We start from the raw sequence: 10,887 nt of genomic DNA on the forward strand, positions 1-10,887 counted from the left end.
CTGTTTAATACCTGTTGATCCACTATTCCTATCAATACATGTCAATAATTGGTGTAAAATGCAGTTTGTCATGTTCTCATGGTCATCAGATATGACCCATTTGGACGTTCAGAGGCTCCGTAGTGAACATGGAAACACCTTCATCTTCTACAACAGTGATTCACCAGTAAAACTCATGGAGTTGGATCAATGACAGCGGATGGAGACACTGGGTTTATATTCAGTTAATGATAGATTTTTGTTGAAAAAGTCATTTTGTCTTCAGTTTTCTCTGTTTTTGATATAATAACCCTCAACTTTAATCTGAGCTTTCATGAACATCTACATGATCAGTCAATTAAACACAGAAAAATACATGATTATCACAAAAGAAGCACAAATACAGAGCCGAATATTATAATAATGGTGATAAATCACTTAAGAAAGGTTAAGATAAAGAGAAAAATTCATCTGTGAACTGCCACAAAAGTAGCACTGGGTCTTTATGGGTTAACATTGATCCACTAATCCTATCATCACATGTAAATAATTGGTGCAAAATACAGTTTGTCGTCTTTTCATGGTCATCAGATATGACCCATTTGGATGTTCAGAGGCTCCGTAGTTACCATGGAAACACTGCCATCTTATACAAAACATTGATTCACCAGTAAAACACATGGAGTTGGATCAATGACAGTGTATTGAGACACTTGGTTTATGTTCAGTTAATAATAGCCCTATTGGCCTGCGGGCCTAAAAGATTTATATATTCATCTACTATAAAAATATAATAAATCAGGACAATGGATGTTTTTTTCAACTTTTGCTCAAAGCTTAGACCCTAATGTTAATAAAAGTACATCAAAAGTGTATTTAGTGCAAACTTTAATGGTCAAACATAATTTTTAATCTTTGTGGGGTGAAATATACGCTATTAAAAATCTCTGACACGAACAATTAATTACCTCCGCCAAGGAGGTTATGTTTTTGCCAGGGTTTGTTTGTTTGTTTGTCTGTCCGTTAGTGTGCAACATAACTCAAAAAGTTACAGACAGATTTGGATGAAATTTTCAGGGTTTGTTGGAAATGGGATAAAGAAGAAATGATTAAATTTTGGTGGTGATCGGGGGTGGGGGAGCCCACGGGGGGCGCCACTGATCAGCCTTGGCGGAGGTCTGCGCTCCGAGTGCTTCTAGTTTATACATATCATCGTCAATCCAGCCGGAAAAAAAAAAAACAGGCGAGGATAAAAAATTCGAATTTTCTTTTAGTTTGTTACTGTTACTCAGGCATAGTAATAGATACAATATTTTAGACAATGGGAATAGATTCTGTGAGGTCTCTAAATGTCCATAGACACCAAGAACATCCATATGAACCTTATTATTGTGAAGTAATTCTTCATTTACTTTGGGTATGTCTTTTTAGGCGTTTTTCCCCTGAAAATATGGTCAGGGTTAAACAGGTTAATGATAGATTTTGTTGAAAAAGTCATTTTGTCTTCAGTTTTCTCTGTTTTTGATATAATAACCCTCAACTTTAATCTGAGCTTTTATGAACATCTACATGATCAGTCAATTAAATATAGAAAAATACATAATTATCACAAAAGAAGCACAAATACAGAGTCTATATTATATAAATGGTGATAAATCACTTAAGAAAGGTTAAAATAAAGAGAAAAATTCATCTGTGAACTGCCACAAAAGTAGCACTGGGTCTTTATGGGTTAACATTGATCCACTAATCTTATCAACACATGTAAATAATTGGTGCAAAATAGTTTGTCGTTTTCATGGCCATCAGATATGACCATTTGGATGTTCAGAGGCTCCGTAGTTACCATGGAAACACCGCCATCTTCTACAACATTGATTCTCCAGTAAAACACATGGAGTTGGATCAATGACAGTGGATGGAGACACTTGGTTTATGTTCAGTTAATGAGAGATTTTGTTGAAAAAGTCATTTTTTTCTCCAGTTTTCTCCATTTTCAATGTAATAACTCTCAGCTTTACTCTGTGCTTTTATGAACATCTACATGATCAGTCAATTAAATATAGAAAAATACATAATTATCACAAAAGAAGCACAAATACAGAGCCTAAATTATAATAAATGGTGATAAATCACTTAAGAAAGGTTAAAATGAAGAGAAAAATCATCTGTGAACTGCTACAAAAGTAGCACTGGGTCTTTAAGGGTTAACCTATATAAACTTTGTTTTGGGAGATAGTTAAGAGATACTTTGCTGGAAATTGTATATGTCTTTAAGTTGCTCAAATGATATGAAGTTATTAGCTTTATAAAAACTGGAAACCTAATTCCACACTTAAACCAAGTGTTGAAGCCTGTGTTTGCCCTTCCTGGCTCATAGTTTTTACCAGACATTGGTGTAAACAGAAATAACTATTGTCTCTCCTTATATACATGAGTGCTTTGTCAAACTGTAGTCTCTAATCTTTAAGAAAAGGAGACTTACTTTGTTTCATCAGCTTTTTGTTCTTTTGGTCTTTATGGGTTAATATTGATCCACTAATCCTATCAACACATGTAAATAATTGGTGCAAAATACAGTTTGTCATTTTCTCATGGTCATCAGATATGACCCATTTGGACGTTCAGAGGCTCCGTAGTTACCATGGAAACACTGCCATCTTCTACAACACTGATTCACCAGTAAAACCCATGGAGTTGGATCAACGACAGTGGATGGACACACTTCGTTTATGTTCAGTTAATGATAGATTTGCTGAAAAAGTCGCTTTTTATTCAGTTTCTCTGTTTTTGATATAATAACCCTCACCTTTAATCTGAGTGTGATGGCTCCTGTCGTCCTGCTGGGGGGGGGGGGTCTGTTAATCAGGGTCACCTGGGTCCAGCGTCCCTGGCCCATAAATTGGGCCACTTCTCTGCTGCATTCCTTTCTTTCTCCCCAGATACCTGGAGACCATTGGTGCGTGGGGTGAGGTGATGGACCTTGGACACATGGACAGCTTTAAACCCACAACTTTATTTTATTAATAAAAAACGTCTATTTTTGTAACCCCTGGTGCCTCTCTATCCTTGTGTTCCCCATGAGGGGGCATAACGCTGAGCTTTAATGAACATCTACATGTTCAGTGAATTAAAAGGTAGGAAAATACCAGAAAAAATGCAAAATAAAGAGGATGATGTTATAATAAATAGTGATAAATCATTTAATAAAGGTTAAAAAGAGAGAAAAATTCATTTGGGAACTGCCACAAAAGTAGCACTAGTAAACTTACAACCTTTTTTCCAGGTTAGTGTTTCAGTAAGAATAAACTCTAGTGCCAAAGATGATAAGTACATCTGGGGGCTTCTCTGAAACTGGTCCCTAAAAACAGGAAATGGGGGCTAAAAGTTCAAACTAGATGTAGACTAATGTTATGGAGCAAGTTTGGAAGCACTTCAGGTCTATTTTAAAATAAATATTTACTAAGATAATAGAAAAGCTATTTTTCAGATATAATTTTTTTATATATTTCATAAAAAAATCTGCGTGTAACACAGTAAAATTTAAAGCATTAAACAAAAATTACAAATGATCTGAATTGATTATTTACAGCATGAAATCAGATGATCATTTTATATTAGGAACATAAATTGTTTAGCCAACAGGACATGTACCTTTATATCATTCTTATATTATATCATTATTGTCTTGTTTCTTCTTGTTTGTTTTTGTTTTGTTGTGTTATTATGACTGATGATTCACATAGCTCTGGTCATCACTTATAATTTGATGAATACTGAATAATACTAATAATGAATGAAAGTGAAGAAAATTAATAGACATATCAAAATATTGAATACATTTTACTCATAACCCTAGAGCCCCTGGAGAGGCTTAGAAGGACTGGTGTGGCCTCATAACTGGGTGTTTCTATGAAACTGGTACCTGAAAACAGGACATGGAGGCTGAAAATTCAAACCAAATGTAAACTAATGTTATGAAGCAAATTTGGAAGCATTTTGGGTCTATTTTAAAAATACATAACTGAGAAAAGAGAAACTATTTTTCAGATAAACCACATTTTTATATTTTCTTATTTTATATTTTTGTATAAAAATCTGTGTGTAACATGGTAAAAAGGACATGAAAAAAAAAAAAATTACTACTATTTTTTAAAATATCTTTTTAGTCTCTCGCAGGTACATTTTGGGAATCAAACTAATTATGCAGGGCAGGGTGTTTCAAAAATTACCACTGTTAGATTTGTTTGTGTTAAATGGGCAGGTTCTGCATGTAACATGAGTGGACACGATGGATTACATGCGAAACCTGGAATGAGACTGCCGATTCATAAAAACCTGGATTAGAAAAACCACTAAAATTGACAAATTTAACACAGTGTTTTTATTTATAGCACTATATAAGACCATTTACAGTCATGTTTTCCAGATCAAATGCACTGACACCTAGGTAGTTTTTCATGTCCCAGTTTTGGTCCTATTTTTGGCACAATATTTTTATTAAAAATTCATTTTTGGGATGGTTCAGAGCAAGAGTATAATTATTTTTTTGCATTAATATGAGATCAATTAGGTACATCCTGAGGGGAAATATGTCTAAATTTCTCTTTTATTGTGGGTCTAAAAAGCTGAAAATACACTGTCGCTGTATATTACTTTTCAGACATATTCCTTTTTTTTTTTATTCCTATTTATACACATGAGTGATCACCTTTGACCTGGTGCAATGATTATATACTGAGTCCCAGTTACACTTTATCAAGAATAAATCACATTTTAAGAATTATTTCCTGAGAAGAGGTCCAAATATTTTATTCCAGCTTTATGGGCAACAGTATATGATAGAGGCAGACTAGAAATACACTTAGAAATAATAATAATAATAATAATAATAATAATAATAATAATAATAATAATAATAATAATAATAACAGCTTTATTTATACAGCACCTTTTAAAAACAAAGTTTACAAAGTGCTGTTGACAGACAAAGCAGAGGGCACAACAGCAGGATACAAGATGCAAGTACAAACATTAAAACAGAAGCAACACAACAAGAGAGATGTGTACAGCAAATGGAAAAACATGACACTTTGAATAAATTAAGTGAATCAGAGTAAACAGGGCAGAGATAACGTAACATGATGCTGTCAAATCAATGTAAAAATGAAGGAGTGAGATAAAACAACATAATGTATGAGAATATAAATTAATATATCAAACAGGATAAAATTCAAATAAAAAAAAATTTAAATGAAAAATTAAATATATAACAATAAATAATCAATAATAATAATAGTATGCTTGTGCTTAAGTTCACAAGTTCACAAGGCAGGACCATCCAACCCACGTCAACAAGCAGCAATAACGTGTGTAGACTTCGCAATTCATAAATAAATAAATAAATAATAAATAAAGCAGCTGTTGGAGTGAGTCTGACAAACACACCAGATCTCAATTCAACATCGATGTAGTTCCAGCCCTTGGACAACGTCTTCACATTTCTCAGAATTCTGTCATGCTTTGTTGGTGTGAGCTGTCTGAATTCCTCAACCTTTCTATCTCTCTTGGCCTTGGTCATGTTGGAGGCTCCGAGAACCATTTGTTATGCAGGTTCATAAGATCAAGTGGGTGTTTGTCATTCCCAAGCACACACTCCTTCACAGTGGCTGACTGCCTGTCTTCCCGTGATACCACACTGAGGAGAAAACAGCATGACACAGACCGTGGTCATCTGCCTCTCAGAACAGGAACACAGAGGCCACTTCTCATACGTTGCTCTGATTTGCTCCAGTGTTACATTGATTTACCGGCGAGATGGTCAGGCGGACGGTCTTCGCTACAGCGGTTTGATTCCGCTGTCAGTCATGCAGCAGCTGCTTGTGCTCTGTCAGAGATAAGAGACTTGAACGGTGCAGACGGTAGTAGTAGTAGTAGTAGTGTGGTGGTATATGTTGGGGGGGGGCTCCCTTTCGCAGAAACACATCGACAGTCACAGCAGGCGTGAGTGTGACCCCGCAAAAATAGCGATGAGGTCATTACAGTCGACACATCCAGGGCTGGAGCCTGGAGACCGGAGGCTACGCGGCAGTAAAACAGAGCAGAGTACAGCGTGTTCGTCACAAAGGCCAGAGGTCGAGACGTGCTGGTCCCCGTGCTTGTCTCCGGCCGTGGACACAGAGGACAGGGACTCGGTGACATCACACAGGGCCACTCGCTCTGACTCACAGACACTAATTAGTTTCAACCTCCTGCTCCGGCTCAGTTTGACTCCTCTCCACCTCCATGCTGACATTTCCACCTGTGACATTTTGACAATCTCTCTCAAATCTCTCGTTCTCTCTTCCTTGAACTTTTCCCCTCACCTTTTCTCTGCTCGTATGCGTTACACTCTCTCTTTTGCACACACACACACACACACACGCACACACACACACACACACACACACACACACACACATACACACACACACACATCTTGTTTGCAAAGATTAAACAGAACAGCTAAATTTCCACTGGGCTCAGTATATGTCACGGCGTCATGGTTTTGTATCCTCAGCTCGAATGAGGACCTTGGACTCTTTAAAAAGCACATTTCAGCTCGTATAAGAGCGGCAACATAAATGTGAAATTTATGTGTGAGGAACGGACTGAGTGGTCTTGACAAATTGCCATTGAACTGGAAGAAGAGTGAACAAGTGCTTGTTTAAATCAGGCTCTGCCGTGCTTGGGTTTGTTGATTGTATGTTAAGAGATGACTCACCGCATCCATACAAAGATTTCAGCGACAAGATTCGCAGCGATACAAGCTGAAAACTTGCTAGTACTTGCAAAGCACCAGTCTGCAACTGTGCAAAAACAGGCCACTCCACATCAACTCAACGAAATGAGACAATACATCATTTTTGTATCCGTGACTCACTTTGCTTCTTTTTGTGCCGGGCTAGAATTTGTAATATGTTATTTACTGCAATGGAATTTCTTCTATTGTTGAAACAGTGCGAGCATAAAAACAAGATAGTGTTCTCAGAGCAGTGATTTCCATGTTTTGAGCGGTGAGACTCATATAACCATAATGTGTCTCCTCAGGACACAAATGTACAAAAATATGTCATGATCTGCCATTTTTAAGGCTTCGTTCATCATCAAATCAATGTTGAATGCATGTTCTTATCGGAATGCCAGTGAAAAGAACTGTATTTGTACGATGCCATCAAAAATCACTCACTCAACCCTATAACGCCAAACGTATCATATTTGATACATGAGTTTTGAAGCTCTCTACATGATGGGTTACACACAAAACTTAGAATGAGACTGCCAATTCATGAAAAACCCACATGTCTGGATTAGAAAAACCAAGGATCGACAAATTTAACACAGTGTTTTTATTTACTGCGGTATACATTTTGGGAATCAAACTAATTATGCAAGGTGGAGTTTTTCCACAAAAATGACCTCTGTTAGGATTTATTTGCATTTAAATAGGCAGATTATGCATGTAACATAAGTGGACACAATGGGTTACATGCGAAACCTGGTATGAGACTGCCGATTCACAAAAAACCTGCGTGTCTGGATTAGAAAAACCACTAGGATTGTCAAATTTAGCACAGTGTCTTTATTTATTGCGGTATATAAGACAATTTACAGCCACGTTTTCCAGATCAAATGCACTGACACCTAGGTAGCTTTTCATGTCCCAATTTCGAACCTATTTTTGGCCCCAGTATTTGATTAAAAATTCATTAATTTTAGGATGGCTCATAGTAAGAGTATAATTATTTTTGCATTATCTGAAGTCATCATTAGGTACATCCTGGGGGGAAATATGTCTACCTTTCTCTTTTATTATTGGGTCTAAAAAACTGGTACCAAAATAAACCCAGTTTCATAGAAGCACCCAAATACCAAATCTGAAGTTACTGAGTTCAGGATTATGAGAATGTGGCAGATTTAGAAATGAAATTAATAGAAGCTCTTAGCTCAGGAACATTTTTTTTTTTTAATTTACTTTTTGGAAGAGAAAGAAAATGTTCCTGTGATACTTTGTTGTTATGCAGTATGTCCAAATACATAGTTAAATAATACCCTATCTACCACGAATTCTCTCAAATCCAATCCATCTTCTAGCAGTTACAAATATAAACTTTTCAAGCCAAAATGTGCTGCGGTTTGTAAGTTACGAGTACAGATATACAGACCCAGTTGCAACACTATTGCAGGGCCCAGGGTAAGGATCATTATTTCTTGTGGACCACAGAGACAGAATATGTGAATAACAAAACATATTTTACACTGAAGTTGGCAGATTTAAATGATAGTATGTGACAGAAAGAAAGGAGCAGGAGAGGACTAAATGGAGGTGTAATGGACTGACCGTAATGGTGACCAACTGTTTCAGTTTGTTTTGACAGTGAAGGAGCTAAGCAAAATCAAACATTGCCAACGTTGACACTGGAAGCAAGTTATCATCTGCTTTAATTAGAAACATACATGATATATAAAGGCCGTGTTTCCACTACATGGAACCGGCTCGGCTCAGCTCAGCTCGACTCGATATTCCTGGAGACTGTTTCTATTTCAAGATACTACTGACTTTACAGTACCTGGTCGTCATAGCGATGCGGCGCGTTACTTCTGTGTCGTCTGTTCAGAGAGTTGCTGAAAACTCGCTCGTTGCGTGTTGTCTCGTCTGAATTTTTACGTCGGCCACCAAAGACTGATTCTCCTCGACCGACCATGGTGTAGTTTTGGGCTGTTATCATGTGAATTAATGTACCGCTATATTTACTGTCCACTTCCGCATCTGTTTATTGTAAAACGGTGGGTCACAGAGAAAACTGTCAGACCAATCAGTGGTCTGCAGTGTGTACACGTCACGGTTTAGTATCTGGTCCCCAGTCCTGGAACCTCAGCGGAGGTGATACCAAAAAAGTAGTACCGGGTACCAGATTCCAGGTCCTTTTTCGTAATGGAAACCCAAAAAGGCCGAGCTGAGCCGAGTCGAGTCGAGCCGATACCACGCAGTGGAAACGAGGCTATACATGATATATAATGGCCAACGACATAATACTGCTTTTTGCTGTTGTGTAAAAATAAATCCAAAATCCAGTGTTCATACAGTTGCGAAAAAAATTATTAGACCATCAAAAATCATCAAAAACAATGATTATGCAATCAAGGTTTTTTTTTTTTTGGGGACATGAAAGAAAATGTTCCTGTTGATACTTTGTTGTCATGCAGTATGTGCAAATAGTTAAATAATACCTTATCTACCATGAATCTTCTCAAATCCAATCCATCTTCTAGCAGTTACAAATTATTTATACTATATTTATTACTTTTATTATTGGGTCTAAAAAGCTAGCAAAGTGCCAGGTACCAAAATGAACCCAGTTTTATAGAAGCATCCAACTATAAAAGAAAAGAAGAGCAGACTAAAAATTTTTCTCATCAGAAAAATGGCTGATGTCCTTCTGGTGAGCTACTGTGAAAAAAACCTACACTATGCAATGCTTTATCTTAAAACCAGCCATGGGTGATACATTTGCCAAACTGAGTCGCAGGTGATTCCAGTTCACACTTTCTACAGCAACATCTTAAAACCGTTGCGAGTCTTTGGTCTGAGCTGGGCTTTGGCTTCACAGACCAAAGCAAGATGTGGAGGGATGAGATTGGAGAAGGGCTAATGTAACAAGTAAACTTTTGGAAAAAACAGGTGTAAATACAAACAGACGGCGTAAATAGGAGGGTTTGGTTGGCAGCGGAAGCGACGGTGGGCGGGTTTCTGTTTGCGCTACCGGTTCGCTCTCAGCCGGCTGATATGAAGGAGCCTTGGTAGAGCAGTCAGCCAGCAGCCAGCACACCTGAGGAGTAAACATGACAGATGATAGACCCTGACACAGACTGATAAGCACAGTCCCAGTGCTGTCCACAGCGGTGCACAAGCCTTATCATGCAGCGCACCATGCCAAACCTGCCTTCCCCTCCTTCCATCAGCACCATCTTAGCCGCCGTGCGACCACCACGAGAGCCAGTGATCTCCTCCCAGAGCGTGACGTACGGGCCGCACATGCCCGACCTGGTGGGCTGGAAAGTACACTTGACTCCTGGAATTATTCATCTCATCTGGGTTACTAGCATATTTTATTAACATCCTAAGGTTTGATTGAGTACCACTCCGAATTCAAGTGTAATGATGTAGAGCGAGCTTCCATAGAAGGGGAAAATGAATGATGAGATGCCAACGTTACACCTGTTATATGCAAATTGGCCATAAAGATATCTCTGTAAAATGCATAATCTGCAGGGATAAGACAAGAAATAAACGGATTAGACAGATAGGCTGCTTATTGTAAAGTATTTTCACACAAGAAGTTGTAGTAAAATTAGTAGAACAGAAGTATGCACATCAACCACAAATGCAGATATAATAAGAGCAAAACGGAAACAAAATGTTGTGAAGTATAGATGTAGCAGAACTAGAACCGCACTCTGATGGTCTGTCTTACAGTCAGACAGAGATCACTACACCTGCTTATTCTAGAGCACACACCACCACCAATGAATGCACTAACTAGTACAATAATTACTAGAAAATAATGTAATTTCATCTCATTACTTTAAACTGGGCAATAAAGCTGTAAAGCCCCAAAGACATAGATTAATTGCACTGTTCACGTTAGTATGAATATATTTTCTAAATGTGTATTTGAAAGCATAAATATATGAACATAATAATAAAATAATAGCAATAATTAATATAATTATGTATATCTCCGTTCACAATATAACATAAAAATGACTACAAAGAGTAGAAACGGTCATAATAACACTGTTCTCAGATGTTATTGTGGACGCCAAATGAGGCAGAAGTTTAAGTTTAACATGAAGCTGAGGAGCAAT

General features: G+C 37.4%; 1 pseudogene; it reads right to left on the bottom strand.

The window, feature by feature from the left end:
- LOC115419956 (zinc finger protein ZPR1-like) overlaps positions 1 to 5,581 on the bottom strand; it is a 6,702-nt pseudogene extending 1,121 nt beyond the window's left edge.
- Between the last annotated feature and the right edge of the window lie 5,306 nt (positions 5,582 to 10,887).

The sequence above is a fragment of the Sphaeramia orbicularis genome, chromosome 5 (assembly GCF_902148855.1).
Source record: "Sphaeramia orbicularis chromosome 5, fSphaOr1.1, whole genome shotgun sequence".
NCBI lineage: Eukaryota > Metazoa > Chordata > Actinopteri > Kurtiformes > Apogonidae > Sphaeramia > Sphaeramia orbicularis.